The sequence below is a fragment of the Acinonyx jubatus genome, chromosome B1 (assembly GCF_027475565.1).
Source record: "Acinonyx jubatus isolate Ajub_Pintada_27869175 chromosome B1, VMU_Ajub_asm_v1.0, whole genome shotgun sequence".
In the NCBI taxonomy this organism is placed as follows: domain Eukaryota; kingdom Metazoa; phylum Chordata; class Mammalia; order Carnivora; family Felidae; genus Acinonyx; species Acinonyx jubatus.
The window spans coordinates 97,809,936-97,836,940 of NC_069382.1; the positions used below are offsets into that span (position 1 = coordinate 97,809,936).

The following is a 27,005-nucleotide window of genomic DNA, read 5'->3' on the forward strand; positions in this document are numbered from 1 at the left end:
CTTTAGTTCTGCATTTTTGGGGATGGTTGCTGGTTTAAGTTGCTCAATGGTATTTTTTTTTCTTGCTATCTTTGCTGGAGGTTGTGCCAAATACAGTTCTGCTGCTTCTTAATTATATTCTTAATCTCTATAGGCTTATAACAGAAAGTCTTTGGCTCTAGGCTGTGAGAAGAGAGAATGTAAGAGCAGCAAATAATACACAAAATGAAACCATTCATAATTGTTTAAAAAATGGGAAAGCTAGCAGCTGCTCAATTCCAATTATTTCTGTTATCTGCAGAATTTCTTACTGAAGGCAAGAATAATCACTGTACTCAGCAGCTTGGGAAATGCAGTCTTATATAAAACACAGGCTCCATAAAACTGCAAAATTACAGGAAATTTGGATGTACTTCAATACAGGAAAAACTGAGACCGGGGGGAAAAAAACAGTGTCTGAGGCTGCCTCAAAATAGTAAAATGTCCAGAGGGCTTTTAGTATTCACAGATACTCGTTCATCCCTGCATTGTGTTACTGAAGACTTTATTAGCCCCACTTCATAGATGAGGAAACTAAAGCATTCAGCATGTTCAAGTTCTTACAGCAATTCAGCAGCTAAAATCAAGAACAGAATTCTGATTTTCCAGTTCCCAGGCTCATGATTTATTCCCCTGTGTCACAGCTCTGTTTTTCCCACACTGTGACCTACCAGATGGCAGCCACAGCTGAAGTCAATGTCTGAATATCCTTGTGTTATGGCTCTTGACTTACATAAATGTAATGCGATATTGCCATTTCCTCTATTAATATGGATGTGTTTCTGTTGGGAACATCTCTCTTTATCCATCTTCCAGGAGTACTTTTCTGGTAAGATATAACGTTTTGTAATCCTGAACTTTCAGATGATGGAATACTCCCTCAGAAATCTACTTTTCGGGGCACCTGGGTGGCTCAATCGGTTAAGTGTCCTACCCTTGATTTCTGCTTAGGTCATGATCTCATGATTCGTGGGTTAGAACCCCATGTCACGCTCTGCACTGACAGTGTGGAGCCTGCTTGGAATTCTGTCTCCCTCTCTCTGCCCCTCCGCGCCTCTCTCTCTCAACACAAACAAACATTACAAAAATTATTTTTCAATTCTCTATGACAGATATTTGCCATCGCTTTCCTTTTATAGGCTTGCATCAGTGAATCCATGTCAGAGAGTTTGTTTGCTTTGTTTGTTTCAGTAAATATAAGAGGATTTCTACTCAGCTTTTTCAAATACTACCTACTTTCTGGTGTTGGACTGTGTGTTTTGTTCCCATGCTTCTCCTTTCCCTCCACCCACTAACATTTTTTCCACCCATCCCTATATCCATTTATCTCTTCCTTTAGTCAAATAATCACTCTCTAGTGCTTACCAGGTGTAAGGCACTATTGTGGATGCTATGAAGAAGATAAAGATTCAGTCACCAAATTCTTTATCCCATAAACTTACAGTATGATAGGTTAGTCAGGACATTCATTTATTACGTTTTTCACTCATTCCACAATTTTTTTAATGAGCAGCTGGAACACAAGTCCTGTGCGAGATAGTAGAGAACACAATAAATGCTGTCTTTGTCCATCATAGACTTCCTGAATGAGTGAGGAGCTATTGTATTATTGCTAGACTGAAACAGGAAGAGTATTCAGCAAATACATACAAGCACCACCTTCTAGGGAGACAGGCTTCTCGAAAGAATTATCTGGTACCTGAAACATGAGTATGAGTTAGCCAGGTAGAGGAAGAAAGGAGTATTCTAGGAGGAAGAAACATAAAGGTCCTGAAGAGAAGAAAGCTTATCGCATTTGAGAATCTCAACGAAGTTTAGTAAGACAGTCTCAGCAGTGTGAAGAAGGGGACTGGTAAGAAATAGGCTTCAGTAGAGAAGTGTGGTATGAATGAATGGAAGCACCTTGTAGTACAGACTGGTTAAGATATTAGAGTTTTTTAAACATGCTTGGGTGTTTGTTTTTAAAACTTTCTCCATCTCCTTGTTGAGAAAAGACCAGTGGTTCTCCAAATAGTCTCAGGACGAGCGGAATGAGTATCCCCTGGAAACTTGTTAAAAATGCACATTTTCAGACTCCACCCCAAAGCTACTGAATCAAAAACTGTGGAGATGGGGACTCACCAATACATGGTTTCACAAGCCTTTCAGGCAGTTCCACCTGAACTTGAACTTGCACGCCTCATGTTTGACAGTCACTAGATTAAAGAAGAACAAGACTGGAGGAAGAGACTGTTTAAGAGACGGGGGCAAAAACCTATGTAAGATTACACAAATAATTACAAGGTGAGCTAGAAGATTCAGGTGACAGCAGAGGCACAGACCAACTGCCATATTTGTTCAGAGGAACAGGTCAGACTATTAAGATAGGCTTTTTAGGGGAAATGCCATTTGAGCTGAACCTATGAACTTTAACTCATATTTACTATCATATTTATTACTTTTTTTAAACTGTGTTTCTCATCGTAGTTTTGAAAAAAAATTTGCCACACTACTGGCTTTATATAAATAATAACTATGGAATAATCAATCTTTTTAGTGAATAATTTCTCACTGAGAATTGTATCACAAAAAAACGGTTCAGAATCAATTGACTCACGCACTTAAATAAAATTTTGATAAAATTCACCCAATAAAAAATAAATACTTCATGATGATTTTTAATACTGAAACTCATTTTTTAATTGTTCATAAATAATGTAAAAGTGGTGAGGGATACCTTTATGGTTCTTTCAAGGTGATTTTTTTAGCTTATAAAATTATATATACATAACACACATATGTACATAACATATGTATATGTATACACATATGTATGGGTGTATATGTATATATAATATTCTTGTCTTTAGAATTTGCTGGACATTTATATATGTTTGCTAGAGAAATTAACCAAAACATAACTTGAACATAGCATTGTGTCTGTTTTCTCTTTTCCTCCCTCTGTCCCTTCTTTCTTTCTCTCCTTCTTTCTGTCTCTTTGAGCTGTGACCAATTAGATCACAAATCCTTAAGGAGAAGCTAGTTTGTTTTGACCACGTAGCCCAGAATTGGTGCAAAGTAATAATTAAAACTACATGCTATTCTTTTTGTGTATAGTCAAATGGAAACTTTGCAAAGTTTGCTTTTCCTCATGTTCATATTTTTTAGCTTGCTGGCCAAAAATAGAATCTACTTTTTGTTTTTTATGCCATCAACTTAGCACTTATTTTAATAAGCATTTTTGATATTTTTAATGACTCATTATACTTAATTTGTTATATGTAGAATGTGCAATATTTAATTCTATAAATAGTGATACTATGGTTTCGGTGGGCCAAGTCAAAACTTAATTTTTGTATATGTATTTAATTGTTTTTTTCAATTGAAATGTTCTTGTATCAAATAAGATCGGTGTAAAATATTCCAAAAAGTCCTGTACGGATTAATCATAAGAAAGCTGAACAAAGAGTGAACTTTGCCAAGTCTTCTGAAAAGCCAGCTGTATGCATCTGCTTGTTAGCGTGTAGCATTATTCTGAGCTGGGAATTCTGTACACTTCAGAGTATACATGGGCCATTTGTCCTGGGAACATATTTTGTGACTGCCAAAACTAAACGGAGTTAGCCAGTTCCCGTGAGAGGAACATGATGGTCCTGAAACAAAAGGGAGAAAACTGAAAATAGAGGACAATTGTCATTGTGAGGGTGGGAAATGAACTGGAAACACAAGAAAAAAATATGAATCGGGCCAGTTTAACTACTTTCAAAACATTTTCCCCCAAAACTTTTGAATTGAATGATTATTAATAATGGTAAAATATTGCAGTGTACTACTTTTATTTTAGTAAATACCTTGATAAATAACATGTTTAGGGCATTTTAAAAATTGTGTGTGATATTCAAGGATGTAGGACATAGGACTATGTTCTAAATAAAGATATTACTATTCAGTTTAAAAATTAAAACTTCAAATTCTTATTTATGCTACATATAGAATCCATCCTAGATTATTTTTTATTACATATTGGTTAGGATTGGGTTCAGATGATTACAGAAAAACAAACAAACAGAAACAGAAAAACCCAGGCAGCTGAGACCTAAATAAATAAAAGCCTAGATATGTTGTCCAACGTAAGCGGCACATGGCGAGAGTGGCAGCTCCATTAGGTCTTTGGGACCTCAGATCTCATTCAAGCTCCAGGCACGGCTGTCCCTCAAGTGCTCCCCTTCCCTTCAGGAAGCCTCTGGAACTCATAAATATTCCCGACAACAGGATAGAAGAAGCAAGACATGAGATAGCTTCTCCTCTTCTCATATGAAAATATTTTCATGCCACCTGTCCCAGGTGCATACATTTTATATAGTTGCAATCATATTATGCATGTAATGCTATGCTTTTTTATCTGTAATGTTTTTCATATCCATTCCCACTGCCCCTTCATACTCTTTTGAATGGGTGTCCCCAATTATTCAACTTGTTCCCTATTTTTGGACATTTTTTGACTGTTTTTGCTTCTACAAATAAAATGCAATGTCTTCACCCGAGAGTTGTTTCTTACATGTTACTTTCAAATGGATGAATCTTACAAAATCGGAATATTAGAACAAAAAATGCAAGCATTATTGTAGTATCGTACTTAAAACATATTGGCAAATTATTTGTCAAAATGATAGTGCTAATTTACTTTGCTATCAGCTAAGTATGACTTACTTTATCATTGTTATCATGCTCTTGAAGAACATTAGATGGTACAGGTTTTTTTTTTTTTATGTTTATTTATTTTTGAGAGAGAGAGAAACAGAGCATGAACAGGGGAGGGCAGAGAGAGAGAGGGAGACACAGAATCCAAAGCAGGCTCCAGATTCTGAGCTGTCAGCATAAAGCCCAGTGCAGAGCTCAAACTCACAAACCCCAAGATCATGACCTGAGCCAGTCAGAGGCTTAACCAACTGAGCTACCCAGGCTCCCCTAGATAGTACAGCTATTAATGGTCAATTTAATAGGTGAAAAATGGTACTACGCCACTTTTTTTCTAATTCTATTTATTGCTTATAAATATAATTTATTTATTTCAATTTATTATTATTGAAAGTGCAGCCTTTTCAATATGTTGGTTTACTAAATGCATTTCCTCCTGAGGGGAGTGACTAATCATGTTTTTTTTTTTTTTTTTTTTTTTTTTACCTAGGCATTGGAGTACTTTTTTCCAACTTTACAATAAACTTATATTTAAAAATGCAAACTTTTTTCATGTTTTTTGTAAATATTTTTCTAGATATTTTTACTATTTAAAAATCTTATAATAGATTAAAATTTCTATATAGCTAAAGATTATTTTCTTTAGCATTTCTTCTAGTGTTTCTTTGCTTAGGAAACTTAGGTATTTATCAGCTTACATTTTCATTAGCCCTTCCTTCAGACAGTTGATGGATACTTAATTGTCTTTTTTTCTGTGGCACTTTAGATCATATGGAATTTTGTTGCATGGTGTATAATGTGGGTCAAATTGCTTTATCTAATTGCTTTTGGGTTAACTCAACAACCTTTAGAAAATGATTTTAGTATTTTTTGTCATTTTCTTATGTCATATTCATCATGAATTAAATGTTTATGTAGAATTGAGTCTCTTTGGGGCTTTATAACTCAATAGTTCTTCATGACTTTTCACGTATAAACACTTCACATTCAATTGGAATTGTTTAAATCATGTGCTCATTCATTCTTCATTCTTGAGTCATTCATTCATTCAGTAAGTATTAACTGAATGTCTTCTTTGTAAGCTAATGCTAGGTATAAAGTGGTAGATAAAACCGTTCTGCTTCTGGTAGAAGTTATTTTATTTTCAGATGAATAAACTAAGTATACAGATTACAATCCACAGGACATGACCTTGAACAAGGAGTACCATGACGTAGAAACTCAGCATTTACATATCAGTTTTCCATGTATTCTGTTTGGGAAAAAACGTCTTACCATGAGAAAATGTCCATCATGGGTCTCCACTCAGAGTATGGAACAGTAGGAACAATAATTAAAGAATAAAGCACTTGTCTTGCTGACAACATGCAGAATGAGTACTTTCATTTTACTAATGAAGATGATGGATTTGGACTAATCAACCAGGGACTCTTATTTCTAAGATGATTGGACTGTTTTTCTTCATCATATCCCATAGTGACAATGACTCTTCTCCTACTGAATTGTGTCAGAGAGTCACTGTAGCACTGATGGCAGACTTGAAAGGTTTCTTCAGGGGCCCCCCAAAATATGTGTTCTCTTTCCTGTGCTGATCCCTTCTAATCAGTCATAATTCCTTGGACTTGATCTACTTTGTTGCCTCCTTGTCTGATTATAAATGGAAATCCCTATAAATAGTTTCACACAGACTACCTGGAAGAGGGGAATTTAAGGATGATTGTTAGAAGTGAGGTGATGTGGTTGTTACACAACATCCTGTATATTTACAGAGTTTATTTCAAGCTTAGCTAGGGAATGAAGTATTTTTGCTTATTATCTTTGATGAGTACATAGTAGAATAAATATTCCGATAATAAATTCTCACTTTGTAAGCGAATTTTTATCTTAGGAAGTTTTGAAAAATTGTGCCATCCATAGTTACTATAGATAATCAGAAAATACTGTTAAATGGAAATGAAAAAATGGGATCTTCTATAATTCATTGTTTAGCGAAAACCATTGTAAACTATTTTTGGTGTATATATTTTAGACCTCTCCCCCAAATACATATAACAATTGTTATACAAGTTGTTTATAATTGACCAGTAGCTTAACTCACAATAAAACATAAACACCCTTCCTTACCAGTAATAGATATATTTTCAGATTGTTATCTTAAACTCATCATATCACTTTATTACTTGAATGAAACAATTTACGTATACAGCCATTTTTGTGCATTTTTAATAAAACTGTAATGAAAATCTTATAAATAAATATTTGCATGCCTGTTAATACTGCTTTAGAAAATATCCCTAGGGAAAAAAAAAAAGGAAAAAAAAAAAGAAAATATTCTTAGAGATGGGGTTTGTTCATTAGGATAGCACACATTTTAGTGCTTTTAAAACATAAGACCAAGTGGTCCACTAAGAAAGTTGGGCCAATTATAATAATCCCAGATGCACCTCGACACAACATTTTGTTTAAGCACTAGAAATATTTAAACAGCGGTAGCTTATCTTTTAAATTTGCACGTATCTGATTAATATCAGGATTCAAGATGCATTCCCATGTTTTCGGCTTCATTTTTCTGTAAGTCGTAATAGAAGATGTATTTAATCATTAATTTAAAAATAACTTACTCCTTCTATGATAATACCAATATTATGCCTTTACATATCAGACAATTGGCAAATGTTTAATGGAGAAGGAATGAAAACATTTGTGAGAATATTGCTGTGAATAATAATATTACTGAAAAGCCAGAGAACTGCTAGTTGATGATTTGGGGGGTGGCAGTGGCCTAAAGAAACATTAGTCCAGATAGGAACTACATCATTCAATGTCACACAGCAGGATGGTATAGAGTTATTGGATTTAGCACAATACAACAGGGATACGGGTTGAAAAAACTGTCTTACAAGAAATCATAACATATAGAGGTGAAAAGATGTGAAGAGATAAGAGTGAATGTGAAAAGAGATCTCTCATCAAATAAAAGAATTATGACACTGATTAAAAGAATTTTAGACTTGTGGGTGGATAACTCCAGTTATATACACATTTCTTGGATGTCATTTAGCATTTTGGACTGCTTTCCACAATGCAAGAGTCTGTAGACAATTTAATATCTTGACACCACTTCTGTGAATTTTATTCAAGACTGTAACACTCATTATCCTATTATACTTATATTTCAGAGACTAGCAGTTGTCTAAAATTATGCAGTGATCAACACTGCATGCACATCAAGTGTCTTTCTTTTTATTCATGTTCACTGAGTATGGCACCAAGTTGCTCCTATAAATGACCAGTAAGGGTCAGAAAAACATAAAATGATCACAATTTCTTTGAACTAACATGTAAAAATACTTTTGGTTTTTATTAATTCTATTTTTAATTGGCTTTTACCTTATTCCTTATGCTGTACATTTGATGATTTATTAGGAATGCGAGATGCTATCTAAATGATTATGAATCATAGCAGGTGATTATAAGCCAGTCCATATTAGGGCACAAATATGCTAGTGTTAAAAATTATTGGCTTTTAGGGGCACCTGGGTGGCTCAGTCAGTCGAACCTCTGGCTTTGGCTTAGGTCATGATCTCATGGTTCGTGAGTTCAAACCTTGCATTGGCTCTGTGCGGACAGCTTGGAGCCTGAAGCCTGCTTTGAATTCTATGTCTCCCTCCCTCTCTCTCTCTGCCGTTCCCCTGCTTATGCTTTCTCTCTCAGACACACAAATAAATAAATCACTTAAAAAAATAAAGATCTGTTCTAAAATGTTTAAAATAATTTTTGGCTTTTGGATTCTATCTCTTCAATAATGACTGTGTGATGCATATAATTATTCAATGGCAGTTTTCTTTGGATGTAGGTAATTGCTAATTCATTGAGCCACTGCCTTTGTATAAAATGCAGCATTGTTAACTTTGGACTAAGAAAAAAATAAGAAACGGAAAGTCTGTTTCTTGGGAATTCCCATTGGTCAGGTATGTCTGCTAAACATCTAGGTGAGAAATGTTTGAAATCACATGAGTGCATATCACAATGTAAATGTGCAGCTGTCAGCCCTTTATCTAAAAAAGGAGAATGCCCCTTTGGGAGTAAAATGTTATAAATTCAAATTAGTTCATCCATGTTCAATCTCACTTTTATTTTTATATCAGTGAAAAGCAATTTTGAGAGCAATGAGTCATTTTGCAATTTTTTATCAATTTATCTTGACTCAAATAATACTTAACTTTAAAATCAAATTTATCTCATGGAATTTTTAAAGCTAACATTTGGTACGTGAATTATTAAAATCCATAGAACTATCAACAGGCCACTCTGTCAGTGAAAATTTTTCTTTAAGAATAACACCATTTTTTATAGGGACTATGTAAATGAGATAAGGCACTAGAGGTCGCCCCCCCCCCCCCCCCGCCGCCAATTCTGTTCTTGTGCTTAAAGTATTTAGGTTTGCCTCCTGTTTCATTTAAAATGCACTTCCATTTAGCTGCTGAGATAACCTGGATCAGTCTCAATCAGATAAGGGAGATGGAATTTTTAAAATGTTTATAGTGCTTATTTATGCTATTAAAGCACCTTTGCAATTTCAAAACTGGCTTTCTAAGCTCGGTGCTGCAGCCACAGCCCATGTCATCAATATGCTCTCACCTTATTGAACTGCTGTCTGGGAGAGCTGCTAATTTATCTCCCTTTGGACAACTGGAGGCTCTCAATGTAAAGAAAGGCCCTGTGTCAGGTGATGGTGGAAGTGGAGGTGGAGGAGGGGGGAGGTCAGCTGTAGGGGACTCAGATTTATGCTATTCTTGACTCTAACGGTCAAAACCTAAAAGTGCAAAATCTAAAAATTTTGCTGGCCTGGTAGACTAGCTATCTATTCAGAGAGAGACGATGGGAACCTGGCAGGTTCTGCAGGAAAGGAGCAGCTGAGAACAGAGAGAGCGTGACGGCTCTCAACCTGGCACTGTGGAGTGGTGTCCTCACAGCGGAGAGCCCAGGGAAGGGATTAGAGCACTGCTCCAGGCAGATGGGGTCTGTTAGCCCCCATGGACTCCCGCAAGAGACCACACGGGAAGCCGCCTCTGTGTTCCCAGACAGCAACCAAGATGGCTTCTGGGGCTGCAGGCCTTGCATGGATGTTTAAAGCAGGAGGGAGGGATATCTTTAATACAGCTCAAGTCAGACTTCTGCCACCATCTTAGGCTAGAAGCTGTGGAATTGGGCAATTCTTTCTCCCTTTGCTCTCCCCTGTACTCAGTGCCTACCAAAAAACAAAAAATAGTTTTCATAGATATTTTCATTTGTTCATCCATTCTTTCCTGAACACTTATTGAGTGGCCAGTCTTTTCGAGGTAAAATACTAGCCCTGGGGAACAAAACAATCTGGCCCCCAATCTAGTAAAGAAAACACACATACAAAAACACAATAAAAAAATAGAGAAAATGCAATAAGCCACACTGACTCCCAACCCCATGTTCCCTAGAAGCCCTCACTATACAGTCCCCCTATATTTTATTTCTTTGTCAACAATGATTCAGAGGGAGGTGTTAGTGGCTCCAGGTTATTAGGCAGTTTCCTTGGAACAGCATACATTTTCCTGACCATTGCCTGAGAAAATAGTTATCTGACAAGTTTGATCTTTCATTTTAATATTTAGAAGATTGTAAAATAAAGGTGACATGTGTCATAATCATCAACATAACAAGATGATGGAGGACATCACTCCCCTAATTTTAGCAGAGATATGCCTTGCTAAAGAAGAATCAGAGGCAGAGAAGGATGACCTTTCCCATTAGACAAGATGGGACAGTTGTGTGTGAGGAGTAGATGGAAAGGCATGGAAGACAGTGTGCATGGAAATTGTGCACAGAGGTTGGGTACAATCTTGGCTGGTAAGAAATTAAACTTTGGAGATGGAAGAAATGTCCCCAGATGAATTTCAAGAAGTCAGGCTGAATTAAGTGCCCTCTAAATCCTTCATATTTCTCCCAAAGAAAAACCCACAGTAAAGATATATATGATTGTTCAAACTCATTGGATTGACATTTCCCGAAGGTAAATCAGTACAGATATTAGGCCACAGGTCTGCTTAGCTCTATGCAGTTGGTTACACAGACACTTACGATATTCTATTGCCTGGGAAGAATAATGGTTTGGAAGTGGACATGTGAGTCACATACCAAATTCTAAGCAAGCCATTTTCTCATTCTGGGTTTGTATTCTCTTGAGAAGTAGGACTTTAAAACCTCTAAAGAACACTTCAGTTGTCATAGATAAGGAGAAAGAATGATTGCTGGGGAACACAGTCAGGGTTTCTCTGGTGTGTGTGTGTGTGTGTGTGTGTGTGTGTGTGTTTAATTTTAATCTTCTGAAATGCTCTCCCTATAAGCACCATATCAGCACAGGAAATGCCCAAATAGAATCTGTGCCTATGTGCCCTGGAAGCTAGGAAGGGCTCACCAAATAGCCATTTGTCCATCATGAAATTCCAGTAGGAAGACAGGACAGGCAGGAGGGTGGAGGACAGCCTCTCCTCCAGGCACATGGAAAGAACACAAACCAGAGAAAGACTTGAGCCTAGTCTGCTTTACTCTGACTCTGTATTCCCCACCAGATACATTTCCACCATGACAGTAACAACTGTACTCTTCATGTTGTCATGAAACGGAAAGATCTGAGGTTTAGCAACAGAGACTCGTGTTCATTAAGAGCCCATGTTATGATAGACATCGTTTTAGCTATTTAAACTGTAAGATGCTTTACCTACATTTCATTTAATCCTTAAAACTACCCAATCCATGAGATAGGAGACATGTATCTATATTTTGACAGATGAGGACACAGCCTAAAGTCCCAGTGCTTATAAAGTCAGATGTGGGTTCTTTCCATACTCCGGCTATTGTTGATAGTGCTGCTATAAACATGGGGGTGCATGTGTCCCTTCGAAACAGCACACCTGTATCCTGTGGATAAATGCCTAGTAGTGCATGGATAAAGAAGATGTGGTATATCTATACAATGGAGTATTACTCGGCAATCAGAAAGAATGAAATCTTGCCATTTGCAACTACGCGGATGGAACTGGAGGGTATTATGCTAAGTGAAATTAGTCAGTCAGAGAAAAACAAAAATCATATGACTTCACCCATATGAGGACTTCAAGAGACAAAACAGATGAACATAAGGGAAGGGAAACAAAAATAATATAAAAACAGAGAGAGGGACAAAACAGAAGAGACTCATAAATGTGGAGAACAAACTGAGGGTTACTGGAGGGGTTGTGGGAGAGGGGATGGGCTAAATGGATAAGGGGCACTGAGGAATCTACTCCCGAAATCATTGTTTCATTGTATGCTAACTAATTCGGATGTAAATCATAAAAAATAAAAAATAAATAAACACACAAACAAAACAACAACAACAACAAAAAATGAAAAATGAAGTCAGATGTGGTATAGGAAGACTACCTGCTGACCCTCAATATTATGTTTATCTGTTTGTTTGTTTGTGTTTTTGTTTTTTCCCATTCCATTACAATGCTTTTCACATAATAAAGATACCTTGTCCCACCTGTAGTATCATAGAGACTATGAGCTAAAGGGAAAGTTCATTAGGATGCTATGGGGATTAAAACTATTATGCACCTGTCAGTCAGATATTATAGTTTGCTTGACGAAATGGCACACTTTCTTTATGGAACAATATGAACAATCTATTGTTATGCAATCATATAGATATATATGTTATTGAATAAAAAATAAGATTTTTATATTAGCCACATGTAAGTTATTTAACAATTATTAAAAAAATTTAAATGTTTATTTATTTTTGACAGACAGAGAGAGACAGAGCATGAGTGGGGGGAGGGGAAGAGAGAGAGGGAGACACAGAATCTGAAGCAGGCTCTGGGCTCCGAGCTGTCAACACAGAGCCCGACTCAGGGCTCGAACTCACGGAACGCGAGATCATGACCTGAGCCGAAGTCAGATGCTCAACTGACTGAGCCACCCAGGCACCCTAAACAATTATTTTTAAACTTACTACAATTTATTATCTTAAATGAGCCCACAGTTGTTGTTTTTATAACTATACTGTCCACTAAGTAAGTATATAAAGTGGTTTCCTCCATCACCAGATTCTAAGATGGACGAGAGACAAATCTCTAGATGATTCATCTCTATGTCTCTAAGACTTAGCCCTGAAATCCTGGTGATAAATATTTTGTTATTTTTAAAAAATTTTTAATGTTTATTTACTCTTGAGAGAGATAGAGAGTGAGTGGGGGAGGGGCAGAGGGAGAGGGAGACAGAATCCTAAGCAGGCTCTAGGATCTGAGCTGTCAGCGCAGAACCCGACGCAGGGCTCAAACTCACGAACCGCGACATCATGACCTGAGCTGAAGTTGGACACGCAACCAACTGAGCCACCCAGGCACCCCTAATATTTTGAGGATACATATATTTATATATCAATTTCTTTTAAATATATTTAAAACAATGTCCATTGAGAACAATATGCGTAGTGAATATCATCTCACCTTAGGCAATCATCATAACAGTTTTAAGAGTGTAGGCTCTGGTCAGGCTAACTGCTGATTAACCCTGCTCTGTGATTTACCAGCTCCATGATCTTAGGCAGGCCTCAGTGTTCCTTACCCTGTGATAGTCGATAACTGAACCAACCTCTTTCTGTGAGGAAAAAATGACTGATGCAAAGCATTCAGTTAAGTGACTTAAGACATAGTAAGTATCAATAAATACATATTATTGAGTGAAAAAATTAGCTGTAGATTCACTAATGTGCAAAGAAGTGTCTCATAGTGCACTATCATTAAAGATATGGAGAAGAAATATTTTTAGCTTGATCTAAAAGATCATATTTTGCCCTTATTTTCTGAACTCTACTTTTGAAAAAGAAACTATGGCCAGAAGAAGAAAAGGGGATTAAAGCATACTTCGGGGAATCATATACTTTCTCATTATTATTCCATTCTCCCTGCTTTCTAATTCAGCCTCTAAGTTGAACTGAAACCCCAAGCCTCCTCCAATCTTTTGATCAACTCAGAGTTTAATCCTTTCCATTTTAGCTGGATTTGCACTAAGAAGAGACTGTTAAATTATAGAAGACAACTCAATCTTTGCTAAGCATTAATGTATTTGATTTTTGCTTTTCTTTTCTTTTTTTTTTTTAATTTCAGGGGATCCTAATGTCAAAATCTCTTTCTGGAATTTATGAGAGGATAAAAAGTAATATCTAAAATAAAAACTGTCTATCAAAAGTGATGTAGAGGTAAGTAAAAGCTTCATGAACAAAAACAAACTACCATGCTTTTGTGTTAGATATAAAATACCATCACTATTTTTTTATAAGAACCTCACTTTTGACAATGAGGAAATGAAGTACCCAAGAAAACATTTTCCTGATTAGAGCCTTTTATATAAATAAATATATTGCCCCTTTCCTGTCCTTCTTGACCAGTGTTAAACAATGGCCACTTATAAAGGAAATGATGTCAACACCCTACTGATAAAAATCAAACTGCACTGGAGAAAACACAGTGAAACATAACAGAAAAAAAAAAAAAAAACAAACACAGCTTTCTAACTTATGTATGTCCTGGTAACTCCATGAAGAACAGTAAATTATTAAATTTAAAGGATATTTCCATTATGTTTGTACTGCTTTAATATATGTATCTTTCAGCAAAAACAACTATGAAATCCAAAGGAAAAGGTAAAAATAAATTGTCTTTGGCAAACAGAATTTACAGCCATAAATGTATGTAACTCCCTTTTGATTAAATCTTAAAATTTGACTGGCATTCCAATCCCTTTCATAGCTATCCATTCTGGAAAGGGCTATTTCAGCAGGGTTGAATGATTGTGGGGAATGATTCATCACAGAATGATTGTGGGGAATCTTGAAGACCATTTATCAGTTTAATGATAATGAATCAATGCTTGGCAGAACATTCAGACTATGGATAAAAGATCGTATAAAATACATGAAGAATGATCCCACACCTGTAGCAAAGTTGCAGGGTTAGAATTTAAGGTGTTGCAAATCAACCTTATTCTCAAGGAAGTGATTTCTCCCATGGACGTTCTAACTCTTCCTGAATAAGCATATACCTGGATGACCTGTTTCGCCAGCTTAAAGAACCATGAAGATCAAATATCTTTTTAGTTTTTTAAATTCATGTCTTGTTTCCTCTCCTAATTAACAGCTTTTGTGCAAACTATGCAGAAGAATAAACTAATAGTAGTTCGTTTTATATATTTTGCCATCAGCGTTTTTGAGTTGATTATTAACCAGATACGGTGATTATAGGAATCCCTCCATTGTATCTGAATTTAAATATTTAAAACACTTTATATAAGTGCTATAAAAAAGCAGAGCTAATATTGGTATTCATTGTTATCTTGCATGTAAGACAATAAGATCATAAACTGTACCCTGTGCTATGAAGTAGGGAGAAGGATATGGTTTAAAATGGATGGTATCATCGGGGCACCGATGGATAGCTCAGTCGGTTAAGTGTTCAACTTTGGCTCAGGTCATGATCTCGCAGTCTGTGAGTTTGAGCCCCTAGTCGGGTTCTGTGCTGACAGTTCAGAGCCTGGAGCCTGCTTCGGATTCTGTGTCTTCCTCTCTCTCTGCCCCTCCCCCACTTGTGCACACACACACTCTCTCTCTCTCCCTCAAAAATAAATTAAACAGATATTAAAAAAATTTTTAAATGGATGGTGTCATCAAATCCCTAGAAGCAACATGGCACTCCAACTCCCAAACGTCCAAAGGAAATGTGAAATGCTTTCCATGCCAGAACTCTCAGTACTTCATTTCCTCTGGTATCAAAGGTCCTATTTTAATTAAAGCCCAGGCAGTGCGGAGGACTCAGTCACCACCACAATTTAAGAAGTCAAGGAAGCAGTAAAGCCAAAAAGATTACCCTCTAGGGAGCTCCAGGTGCTCCTGTCACAAAACCCTCTCTTTCCAGCAGTCTCAGGCTGTACAGCGTCGAAAGTCAAAAGTTCTCAAGGAAAGCAACAGAGTGGAATATCAGTCCTTGAAATGACCTTGGAGATTTCTCAGCTGGCTTAATGCTCTCCACAAAGAGACCAAGGTGCAAAATAATAATGACAGTAATAATAATACACAATAGTGACTTATTCTGTTGTCATTCTAAGTAGATTTAGTCTATTCAACGAACAAATAAGCAGATTAAAGAAAGAAAAAAAGAAAGCCTTAATCCATGTCTCAAAATGAGACTGAACTTAGTATGTTTTCTAGTATACTATCTTGTTTTTAGTCTCTTGAATAATTTGTTAAATCAACATTTAATTGTTTAATTATAACCTCGTATTTAAAAAGAGAGACAAAAGAAAGACATCAATATTAAGTGTGTGCTTGAGTTAATGGCTGTTATGTTTCAAATCAGGGAAACAAAATGTGAAGTATATCTCAATATAATAACAGAAAAAATGGAAGGGATGGAGACAAGCTCAAAAGGACGGCAGGACAATTACTCAGGCAAATAAAAAACTTGACTGCATTGCACTGTAGTCTTTATTTTCAAAGCATGTTCATTAACTTCATCAAGTTTTGTTATTCACAAGGAATCGGCTATCATGCTACTCTTGTGACAAGCCTACAACCCTGAAATTCTTAGGATGAATTTGTAGCAGATCAATTTCCAGTAGACTTTTTAATTTGTCTCTAGAAACTTTGAAATTAAGGAGTAGGGTATTAAAATGACTTTTAGGGTTCCCGCCCCCCCCAAACTACTTAGAACCACTTCTTGGATCATTTTATAATTTTATTATTTAAAAGAGTTATTTTTATAATAATCCTGTAGCAACATGAAACACATATAAATGACATAACTTGATACTGACTGCTAAAGGAAGGAAGAAAGAAAGTAATTATAAAGCGATACAGCCAAATAATGGAGTCATACAGTCCCATGATTGGAGATTCTACTTGAATTTGGAGTCTGATAAACCTGTGCTGAATTGCATTCTGGTTACCGGCCAGCCCTAGAATCTTAAACCTCAATCTGCATCTGTGCCTGTGGATGAGAGGCAAAAATTTATATCTTTGTTGTGAGGATTAATGGATATAACAAATGAGATTGTCTGATACAGTGCTGTTTTGGATAAATTGTAGATATTCGAAAGATAATTTTTGTGCAAAAGCGCAAATATCCTGTAACTTTGCATGTGCAAGCATAGATGGCGAAGACTAAGATGTAGAGAATCACTCTGAGAACTTGTTTTGCAGATAGTTATTTGAAGGATTTTAGGAATTTACTGGTAGTTACATGAACTAATGGAAACTGGCACTTCTTCCAAATCAAGCAAACATTCTAACCTTGAAACAAAACACCATGATCAATAGAGACAGACAGGGCGGGGTGGGGGGAGGGAATCTATATAAGAAACTGGTAAGGTCGCCTCTAGGAAGGAGAAATGGTGGACAAAAGTGGGAGAAGACATAATTTTCACTTTTTCCTCTGTTATGGATGGAATGTTTGTATCCCCCCAAAATTCACATGGTGGAATGCTATACCCTATTGTGGGACCTTTGGGAGGTAATTAGGATGAGATGAGGTCACAATGAAGCCTTCATGAATGGGGTTAGTGCCCTTTACAAGAGTCATGAGAAAACTTGCTTCTCCCTTCTGCTTTCTGCCATGTGAGGATACAAAGAAAAGTCAGCAGTCTGCAACCTTGAGAAGGCTCTCACCAGAATTGGACCATGCTGGCACCCTCATCTGAGAGTTCCAAACTCTAGATATGTAAGGAATAAATGTCACTCAGTCTATATTACTTTGTTATAGAAGCCCAAACTGATGAAGAAACTCCTTTTTATATATTTGTATTTTGGTATTGTGTGTGTACATATTTTTGTTACAATTACTTTGTTATTTTGAAATAAATAGAAATTGAAGAGAAATAGCATTTAAGTACATTGCCACAGTTGCATTCCCAACAATCAGTTCTTCTATATTTGGATAGAAACTTCCAAAAAAAAAAAAAAGAAAGAAAGAAAAGAAACTTCTCTATAGGGAATCAAATGAAAGTAGAAAAGTTTGTTAAGCATATTTTTCGTTTTTTTATAGGAGTCAAAACATGCCTCACGTATTCAAGTAAACTAATTTTTTATTTATAAATAGAAAACTACCATCACAAGCAGCTATGCAATACTTCAACTAAATAGCAAATATTTTAAAAAGTCTATATGCAAACCCCCTTTCTAGTCATTGGATGGGGAAGCAACGGGAAGAAGTCATAAAAGATTCTATAGATATGGCTAAGATACAGAGAGCTCTCTGTGCTCCAGATTATGATGTAGTGGAGAAGACAGAAACATACTTAAACAACATAAGGCATCATGTGATAGATTTTGTAAGTGCACATGACATTTATACATGCTATATGAAGTAGAAGAAGGAAAGATATTTTGCGTGTAGGAATATTTGAGAAGGTGTCTTTGGGGAAGGTGTTATAAGAACAGATACCTGAAGGGTATCTATGGATTGAAAGGCCATTTAGACAATGAGATCAGCTTGAGTTACAAGGCAGTGTCTGGAGAGCTCAGGGTGTGTTAAGGCTGGGTGGGGTGCTGGGGCACCAAGAAAAGGACAGCACGTTCGGAGAAGAGACCTAGTCAAGAAAAAGCCAAACCAGATCAGGATTTGGACATCGTGCTAGGGATTTTAAACTTTTTTCTATAAAAAAAAAATTGAGAAAATTTGAAGATCTTCTACCCATGTTTACATGTTCAGAAGATACTTCTATGGGTGTTTAGAGGCTGGATTGGCATGAGAAGACACTTAGGACGGTGAGACAGGGAGGGTACACGAACCTTGGCTCTAACTGCCAGAGCAGAAATATTAAACTGTGGGCTGGCCTGCAAAGACAGCTCCAAAGCAGATACATCCCATGCCTCTTTTCACATATTTTTGAATCTGGAATCTTTGTTAACATCCTGAAAAGAAACACATGTCTGGCATTATTCGTGATTACCTTAAGTGGCGAGGTAATTCAAAAGCAATTGCCTGGCTCTGTTAACCGGAATTATGCCAAGGTCATAGCTATTTTTTTTTTATTTTGTTTTTGACTTTTATTTATTTTTAAGAGACAGAGAGAGACAGAGCATGAACAGAGGAGGGGCAGAGAGAGAGGGAGACACAGAATCTCAAGCAGGCTCCAGGCTCCATGCTGTCAGCACAGAGCCCCATGCAGGGCTTAAACTCACAGACCTCAAGATCATGACCTGAGCCGAAGTCAGACGCTTAACCAACGGAGCTACCCAGGCACCCCAGTCATAGCTATTTGAGTCAATTAAAAAATAACCAGTTGAGATGCCGCCCTTTTAAGAGTTCAGGCTAGACCATTTTCACTATCCACACTAAGATTTTTTTTTTTTTCAACTATGGATGCATTTGCTTTGAAACTGGGTTTTTGTATAACAAAACGTTGTGCAGTAAGCTTCCAGGGATAGTTTCCTAAGATAAGGTTTCATTTAAAGCTTTTGATTCTCTGTATAAATAAGAGATATTTTTCCAACCCAAGAAGCTAAGGGTTACTTCTGAAATTCTTTGGAAAAGTTACACCGGCTAGATAGCTGGCTCACAGTTGAAGAAATGCCTTTGTAGTTTAAGGAAGCTTAAACAGAAGCCTTCGTTGCTGATTTGCCGACTGTGTCAAACATCAGAGGAATTTTCCAATGGGCCTTTACGAGTTTAGCATTTGCTTTAATTAGGAAGATACCTGGATGTTTAATGGGAACTTTTCAAGCTATTGGAGCAGAACTAGAGTAAATGACCATATTTATTTGAAGACATAAAGTTAACAGTGTCACAGGTGCTTCATAAAGCAACACATAATTGCGAATGGGAGGTGAGGAAAGTAACAGAAGAGAAATTTACATCAAAGAAAATTATATCCATATATGTAGCTTAGTTTTTCTTACCACTAACGTTCAAAACAATACATGCTTACCAGGAAAGACAAAAGAAAACCTATTTTCATAACAGATATCTGTAAGAATATTCATTTTATTTTGCTTGAATGAGTTCCATTATCAGTAGAACTTAAACAGTTTGCAGCAATATGGTTTTTCTGGTTATCAAGAAAATCTGGATATTTGAGTTTTTGTTTAGACAACGGGCTCTTTAGTTAAGAGAGGGAACTTCTATAAACTATTCAAAACTTGAGTATGTTGTTCATTTTTTTAAATAAAAGCTATGATAAAAATCTAAGTTCTCTTTAAGAAGTAAGTTGGTGCTAGAAGCTTCTAGGAATAAATACTTATAAAAAGAAAAGGCTTGAATAGCTTATAAAAAAATTTTAGTGTACATTAGCTTTTTATGCCAGTTGGTCATTTTAAAGGACAGAATCTCTTAGAAAAGTAGAGAAATTAGAAGAAACAGGAAATAAACACTTTACCAGAAAGAAAGTCTCTGAGAGGTTTGGGTAAATCTGGGCACTGATGCCTCCTGAAAATATTTATATACTGAGGTGGATATTTCTTTTCTACCTCGGGCCACATGGAGCAAAAAGCTGTACAAATCTGGAAATCCCAGCCAGGTGAGCTAATAGCTAATCAGAAGTCCTAAGGAGGCAACTTAATGTCTCGTCTCTGATCAGCTGTGAGCAGTGCTTAAAAACCTCTCAAGTAAGTTCAGAGTCAACTTTCTGTGAGGGCTATTTTTATCAAGGTGGTTCCAAAACACCAAAGTACTGGGAGTCCATAGTGTGTCTTCCAATGACTTTGCATTTAGGAAAATGCTTTGAATGAGTTAGAATAAGATTTGAATTTGCAATGGCTAGTAAGAATTCAAGTGTATTAAAATTTCTGACTTCTTCAACATTTGTTCTCAGTATTGTCATTTTATGATATATAAGTAATACGAGGAAATGTTTAAATGTTAACATCTGTGTTTTGTTATTTTAAAAAAAGGTACTGGGCAGGTAGGAAAGAAATAGAAGTGATGAAAAATTAAGGCTGTGGCCAGTGTTGCATGAAAACATATTCAGCACCCCTTTTATCTGGTGGCAGCCACCGTGTTATGCCTGTAGAACTTAGACAGAAAGTTGCTTAGCCTAATAAGCTCCAGTTTATGGAGAGAGGGCAGAATAATACGACATTATTCTGGACAAGTGTAAGAAATGCTAGTAGTTCCGTATCTCTGAAGTACAACAATGTCTGAATTCCAACTTTGGTCATTTCAAGTATTTCATCAGGCTGTAACTTAACCTCAGGGGTTTATCTCTTTGCTTTTAAAGGATTATTCATGAAACCAAGGGACTGCAGCCATTCTGGAATAATCCCATTTGCTCAGCACACATCATGTATAATACCACCTCACTCATAAGGGCCATTTTTCTTCCAGGACCTTTTATTGGTATTATATTACCAACCCTCTGAGTTTTCCTGTGAGGCATGTATCAATGGTACCACGTTATTTCTGAAATTAAACCACAGAGAAGTTGGAAGTCTGTCCTAAGTAAAAATACACACTATATAATTATTGTGTACTATTTGTGATGAGTATCTGTCTCTTTTTTTCTCACTTAGCAAAATGTACAACCAAAGTGACCAGAGGAAAGGGAAAGTGGGCAATCTAATTCATAGTGTCACTTAATAGATGGCAAAACTGAATCCTTGCAAATTTCTAAACCACTTTCTTTGATTTAATTTGTCAGGCCACAGAGCAATGCAACAGAATTGCCATATGAAGAAAAACTATCTAAATATGTCCTTCACCTTGGTAGAATCTAGTGAAAACAAAGAGGGAGAAATTTAAACAAATCTTTATTTTTTAAAAAAAAATAACTGTATTTAACATGAAATAAACATTTAATCTTCTTATAAAAATAAGGTGAATTATTTTGGTTTCCTGGCCTACAGGGTTGAATCCAGGTTTTGTCAGTTTAGAAGTTTATATAATTGGGGACCCCTTAAAAATTCATAACAAATATATATATATATATAACAAGAAAAGAATTGCAATAAATTCCAAATTTTTCTGAGGTTATAAATATAGTAAGCATCAAAATACCAGAAAAATCATAATAGTTTTATTAATTTATTGTCTTCCTAATTTTTTTGTGTACGCTTTTATATTATAATAATTTTGTACTATTTTCTGTTGAGAGAATAATAGGAAGAGAATTTAGTCTTTGTTTTAGTATTGGTGAACACAACTTTTTCCCCCAATAGTTTAGAAAGTCTCCCTTACCTCTACCCATCATCATCAATAATGTTATACAGGACCATTAACATTATACAGCTGTCAAACACATTAGTCTCTCCTTTATCTGTGGTTTTCTTTCTGTGGCTTCAGTTACCCATGGACAACTGTGGCCTGGAAGCAGATGATCCTCCTTGTACATGTCATCAGAAGGTCAACAGTAGCCTAACACTACATCATAATGCCTATATCATTCACCTCACTTCATCTCATCACGTGGGCATTTTATCATCTCATACCATTCATTCTAAGAAGAAGGGTGAATATAATACATTAAGTATTTTGAGAGAGAGAAAGAGAGAAAGACCACATTCACATAACTTGCATTAAAGTATATTGCTTTGTGCCCTATTTTATTATTACTTATTATCGTCAATCTCTTACTATGCCTAAGTTATAAACTAAACTTTAGGATAGGTAGGTATCTTAACCTCAGGAAAAAAAAATAGTACAGTTGGTCCTTGAATAATGCAGGGATTAGGGGTGCCAAACCCCCACTGAGTTTAACTTTTGACTCCCCAAAAGCTTAACTACTAATAGCCTACTGTTGAACAGAAACCTTACGGATAACACAAATAGTCGATAAAACATATTCTGCATATGTGTTATATACTATCATCTTATAATGAAGTGATCTAGAGAAAAAAAAATGTGAAGAAAATTATAAGGAAGAGAAAATACACTTTCATGAATTTTTTTATAGTATAGTACTGTATAAGTGGGCCTGTGCAGTGTAAACTCTTGTTAAGAGCCAACTGTATACGTGGAGTCCACTACTATCCACAGTTTCAGGCATCCACCAGAGCTTGGGACATATCCCCTGCAAATAAGGGGGACTACTATATAGGAGAACATCTTTATCAAATGCCTTTCACAGAGAACCTTATGATTTTAGGGTATTTTAAGTTTTGTTATGCAATGTAATCACATGGTCTTTGAATTGATGACAAAGGACCTCTACTCTGTCTTTTGAGTCAGGATTAAGATTCCTGGAATAGCCATCTCTGCATTCAGACAGTGGGCAATTACTCTACGTGTATAGGAAAGTTATTGTGAGCTACATAAATGTATCCCACTAAACCCAAACTCAAAGTATCCTCAGGATAAGTAACTACCTTTATCCAGATTCCCACACATGTTTGTGGCCACTCCAATATGGCTTGACATTGGGGGAAGTGGGGATGGAAAGATAGCAGAATTTTTAAAAAATATTTACTTATTTATTTTGAGAGAGAGAGAGTACATCTGCGTGCACACGAGCAGGGGAGAGGGAGAGAGAATCCCAACTGATTCAGCACAGAGCCTGACAGGTTCCATCTCACAAAAAACCATGAGATCATGACCTGCATTGAAGTCAAGAGTAGGATGTTCAACCAACTGAGCCACTATGGCACTCGGAAAGACAGTGGTCTTAATCAACTTCAGTTAAAGTGTCTTATAATGATAAATTTCACAAAAATTATTGTGACCCTGTAAACATTGCTAGGGTCCTTCTGTCAAGGAGCCTGTATAAGTAAGGGGCTAAATCATAGTAAATTTGTCTATGCTAAATTTAACAAATTAAAGAAACTAAAGATTTATATAAAATTTAGAGTACTAAAATTTATGTAAAATTTACAAATTAAGGTATCTCTTGGTAGGCATCCTTTTTCCATGTCATAAATAATTAACAATTAATGAGTTTGTTTTAGTAACATATGTACCACAACAATATGAAGGATGAATGGCAATCTTAACACTGAGAAAACACTTTTATGATGTTCAGTAGATTCTAATGTAAGACTAGGTCTGCCAAATCGAATTTTCAATAATGTAAAAGATTCAAAAGGCATTACCTACAGTTGAGGTTGTGGAACAAATGGCTGATTAACTAATACAATGCTTAAGTGTTTGACTAGTATAATGAGAAATCTGAGCACTTTTCAGAATATGATGGTATTCCCATGATGGTAAAAAAAAAAAAATTACAAATAGTTATCAAAAGTCTGAATATCTAAGGGAATATTGTCTGGGGACTTCTGTCAATGGGATGACCTATCCTAAGATGAAATTGATATGTAGGTGAAATCTTTTTGGCTACAATTTATTAAGAAATACTTCCATGAGGTGAAAAATGCAGTTTATAATGATACAGTTGCCTGAAAATCACTACTCCAAAATAAGATTTTGCTCCTTGTTTTGTGTGACATGAATATAAACATAAAAATGGATCGGATAATTATTTTTACTAAATATTCTTTCCATTTTTCATTAATCTATGTGCTAGATTCTGAAAGATAATTTTTAGTCATCAGTCTCTAAGTTTTCTTCCTTCCACCCTTCCTTCTTTTCTTTCTTTCTTTCTTTCTTTCTTTCTTTCTTTCTTTCTTTCTTTCTTTCTTTCTTTCTCTTTCTTCTTTCTTTCTTTCTTTCTTTCTTTCTTTCTTTCTTTCTTTTCTTTCTTTCTCTTTCTTCTTTCTTTCTTTCTTTCTTTCTTTCTTTCTTTCTTTCTTTCTATCTTTTCTCTCTTTCTTTCTTTCTTTCTTTCTTTCTTTCTTTCTTTCTTTCTTTCTTTCTTTCTCCCTTCCTTCCTTCCTTCCTTCCTTCCTTCCTTCCTTCCTTCCTTCCTTCTCCCATTGATCATTAAAAGAACAGTGAACAAGATAGTTAAGTACTTAATTGCTCAGTTTTCTTACTGATAATTTCCTTATTTTGGCTTGTTCTCCTCAAATTCTCTATCTTATCTCTGCACTACCTAACACACCAAGCATCACAGTATGGAGAGAATGCATAGTGCAGGGACCATGCCAACTCTGAATCAAATAGAACAGGCCCTGAATCCACCATAATGTGACCAAAGGCAAGTTATCTCACCTTTTCAGTGTTCCATTTTCTGGTGGGTTCAACTCTACTTACAAGAGGATAAAGGAAGAATGGACACGTCCCACATAGTGCCTTCTATGCAGCAAGCACCAACTAAATGAATGAATGGATTTATGTGACTTGGTTTTGCCTGTCTATATGATAGAAAAAGTCACCCAAGATACACTGATCTCCCCAGCTGTGTCACTGTTTATGATATGACAACAAAGTTTATTCATTGCAACTCTGCGGATATTGTATGAACTTTATTGGACGTTTCTCAGGGCACCTGCATGGTTAACTCGGTTAAGTGTCCAACTTTTGATTTCAGCTCAGGTTATGATCTCATGGTTTTGTGAGTTCGAGCTCCACATCAGCCTCTGCACTGACAGCATGGAGCCTGAGATTCTTCCTCTCTCTCTGCCCCTCCCCTGCTCACACTCTGTCTTTTTAAAAAATAAATAATAAATAAAAAACTAAACAAAATATTTCACCTGCACAAACTCAATGCATCATAGTTTTCAGCAGATTAAAATACTGAACTAGAACTCCCTCTCCGCATCCCCTCTTTCTGTCCCTCCATCTCTCTATCTGTATCTTGGAATCTATTTCTATTGCTTTTTCTCCTGTTTCGAGAGAGAAGGAAGGAGGAAAGTTAATGAAGAAAGGAATAGGGACATAAAAGCATTTGGCAATTAAGAAGACGGTTAGAAGGTTTTAATTTATTTTACTTGCCAAACTCTGAACTTATAATAAGGAAAAGAAGTGCTGTTCTCTTGGAGATTATTTCCTCCATTAGTTGCCAGGGGTAACATAATTTCAGAGACAAACAGGAAATTGGTGGGCCATAAGCTTGCTGTCATTGCTTGGGTCTTCTTTCCATGCCACATGTTTACATACATGCTGTGTTCCCCTTGACAAAGGCAGACACAGACACACAGGGACTTCAAGGATTTGCATTGTGTGTGTGAAATGGTTTCATTTCAGAGCTGCTGCTGTCACTTCTCAGACAGTGCAGAGGACAGAGAGGGAGTGTCAGTGACTGACTAAAAGCTAGGTTGCACAGGAGGCTTAATTCTTTGGGCTTATATACATATACATATACATATACATATACATATACATATACATATATGTATGAGGAGTAGACATATTCAAGATTAGAATTTGTTATGAAAATTTGGCTTAAGTGGCTGTAATCTGAGCCAGGCAATACTGAACTTTAATGTTAGCATCTTTGTTTCTGGCAGGCTTCACAGTGGTGCAGGAGGGTGGACCCAGTCCCAACAGTCAGTATGGAAATAAAGGACTATTTTGTGAGTACCGGCCAGTCCTGTGACTATTTCCTACTATTTATGCAGCAAGAGTAGAAGTTCTTACGATATGGGAGGATACAATCTGTGAGATTGCTTAATACTTTCTTCTCATTGGCTTCTCCAACTCAGAAGTAAAGAGCCAATGACAAAAACCCAAACATTTAAATCACTTATATCCCACATTTTCTGCCTCAGAGTTGCCCCTTTGCATATAGCTATTTTAATACTTAGAAGACCCTATATAGGTGATCGTAGGAGAAACACAGTGCCCCTTCTCCTTTATCAATCTAATGCACCCCCACACAAATCTATTCTGTGCTGCTGAAGGACCTAATCTTCAGCAGTTGTAAGGTTTGGTGGGGTTGTGGAGCTCAGAGGATTAGCAATTCATTCTTTGCCAAGACTCACCTAAAATACTGCATGTCCAATATTCCCAGAAAGGCTTATCATGTCTGTGTTTAGATTCAGGATAGAGATGAAGATTTACACTCTTTAATATGAGGATGGAGAAGTGGGACGAGCAGCTGGCAAAGAAGGACACTCACGACATGTGTGGTCTTACATAAAATTAGAAGCAGCCTTGAAAGAAGTATTTCAGGGACAACAAAAGGAAATTTCCCTGATGCCTGCAGTTGCTCAGTTTCACTAAAGACTTTATCTTGCATGCATGTATTCATTAAACAAACATGTATTGAGCATATATTAAACGCTAGTCATTGCCCCAGGTACTGAAGATATAGCAGTGAGTAAAATGGACAGGATCTCTGTTCTAAAGTAGCATAGTTCAAATCTAATGATTGAACAGTAAAGGAATTTGGATTTTTCAGTGATGTATCAGCTCCTTTCCTTAAGGAAGTTTCAGTAGTATAGAAGAGAAATTGAAAAATTAATTTCTAAA

At 36.3% G+C, this 27,005-nt stretch overlaps 1 long non-coding RNA gene across 2 annotated transcripts in view; it reads left to right on the plus strand.

Moving 5' to 3' along the window:
• Nucleotides 1–27,005, plus strand: part of LOC128314466 (uncharacterized) — an 81,765-nt gene that overhangs the window by 32,183 nt on the left and 22,577 nt on the right. Inside the window, exons 2-3 of one of the 2 annotated variants that reach the window (XR_008296142.1) lie at nucleotides 13,884–13,975; nucleotides 26,042–26,107. This is a non-coding gene — a long non-coding RNA (uncharacterized LOC128314466). The remainder of the gene's footprint in view (nucleotides 1–13,883; nucleotides 13,976–26,041; nucleotides 26,108–27,005) is intronic. The other variant, XR_008296143.1, reaches the window with a different exon arrangement.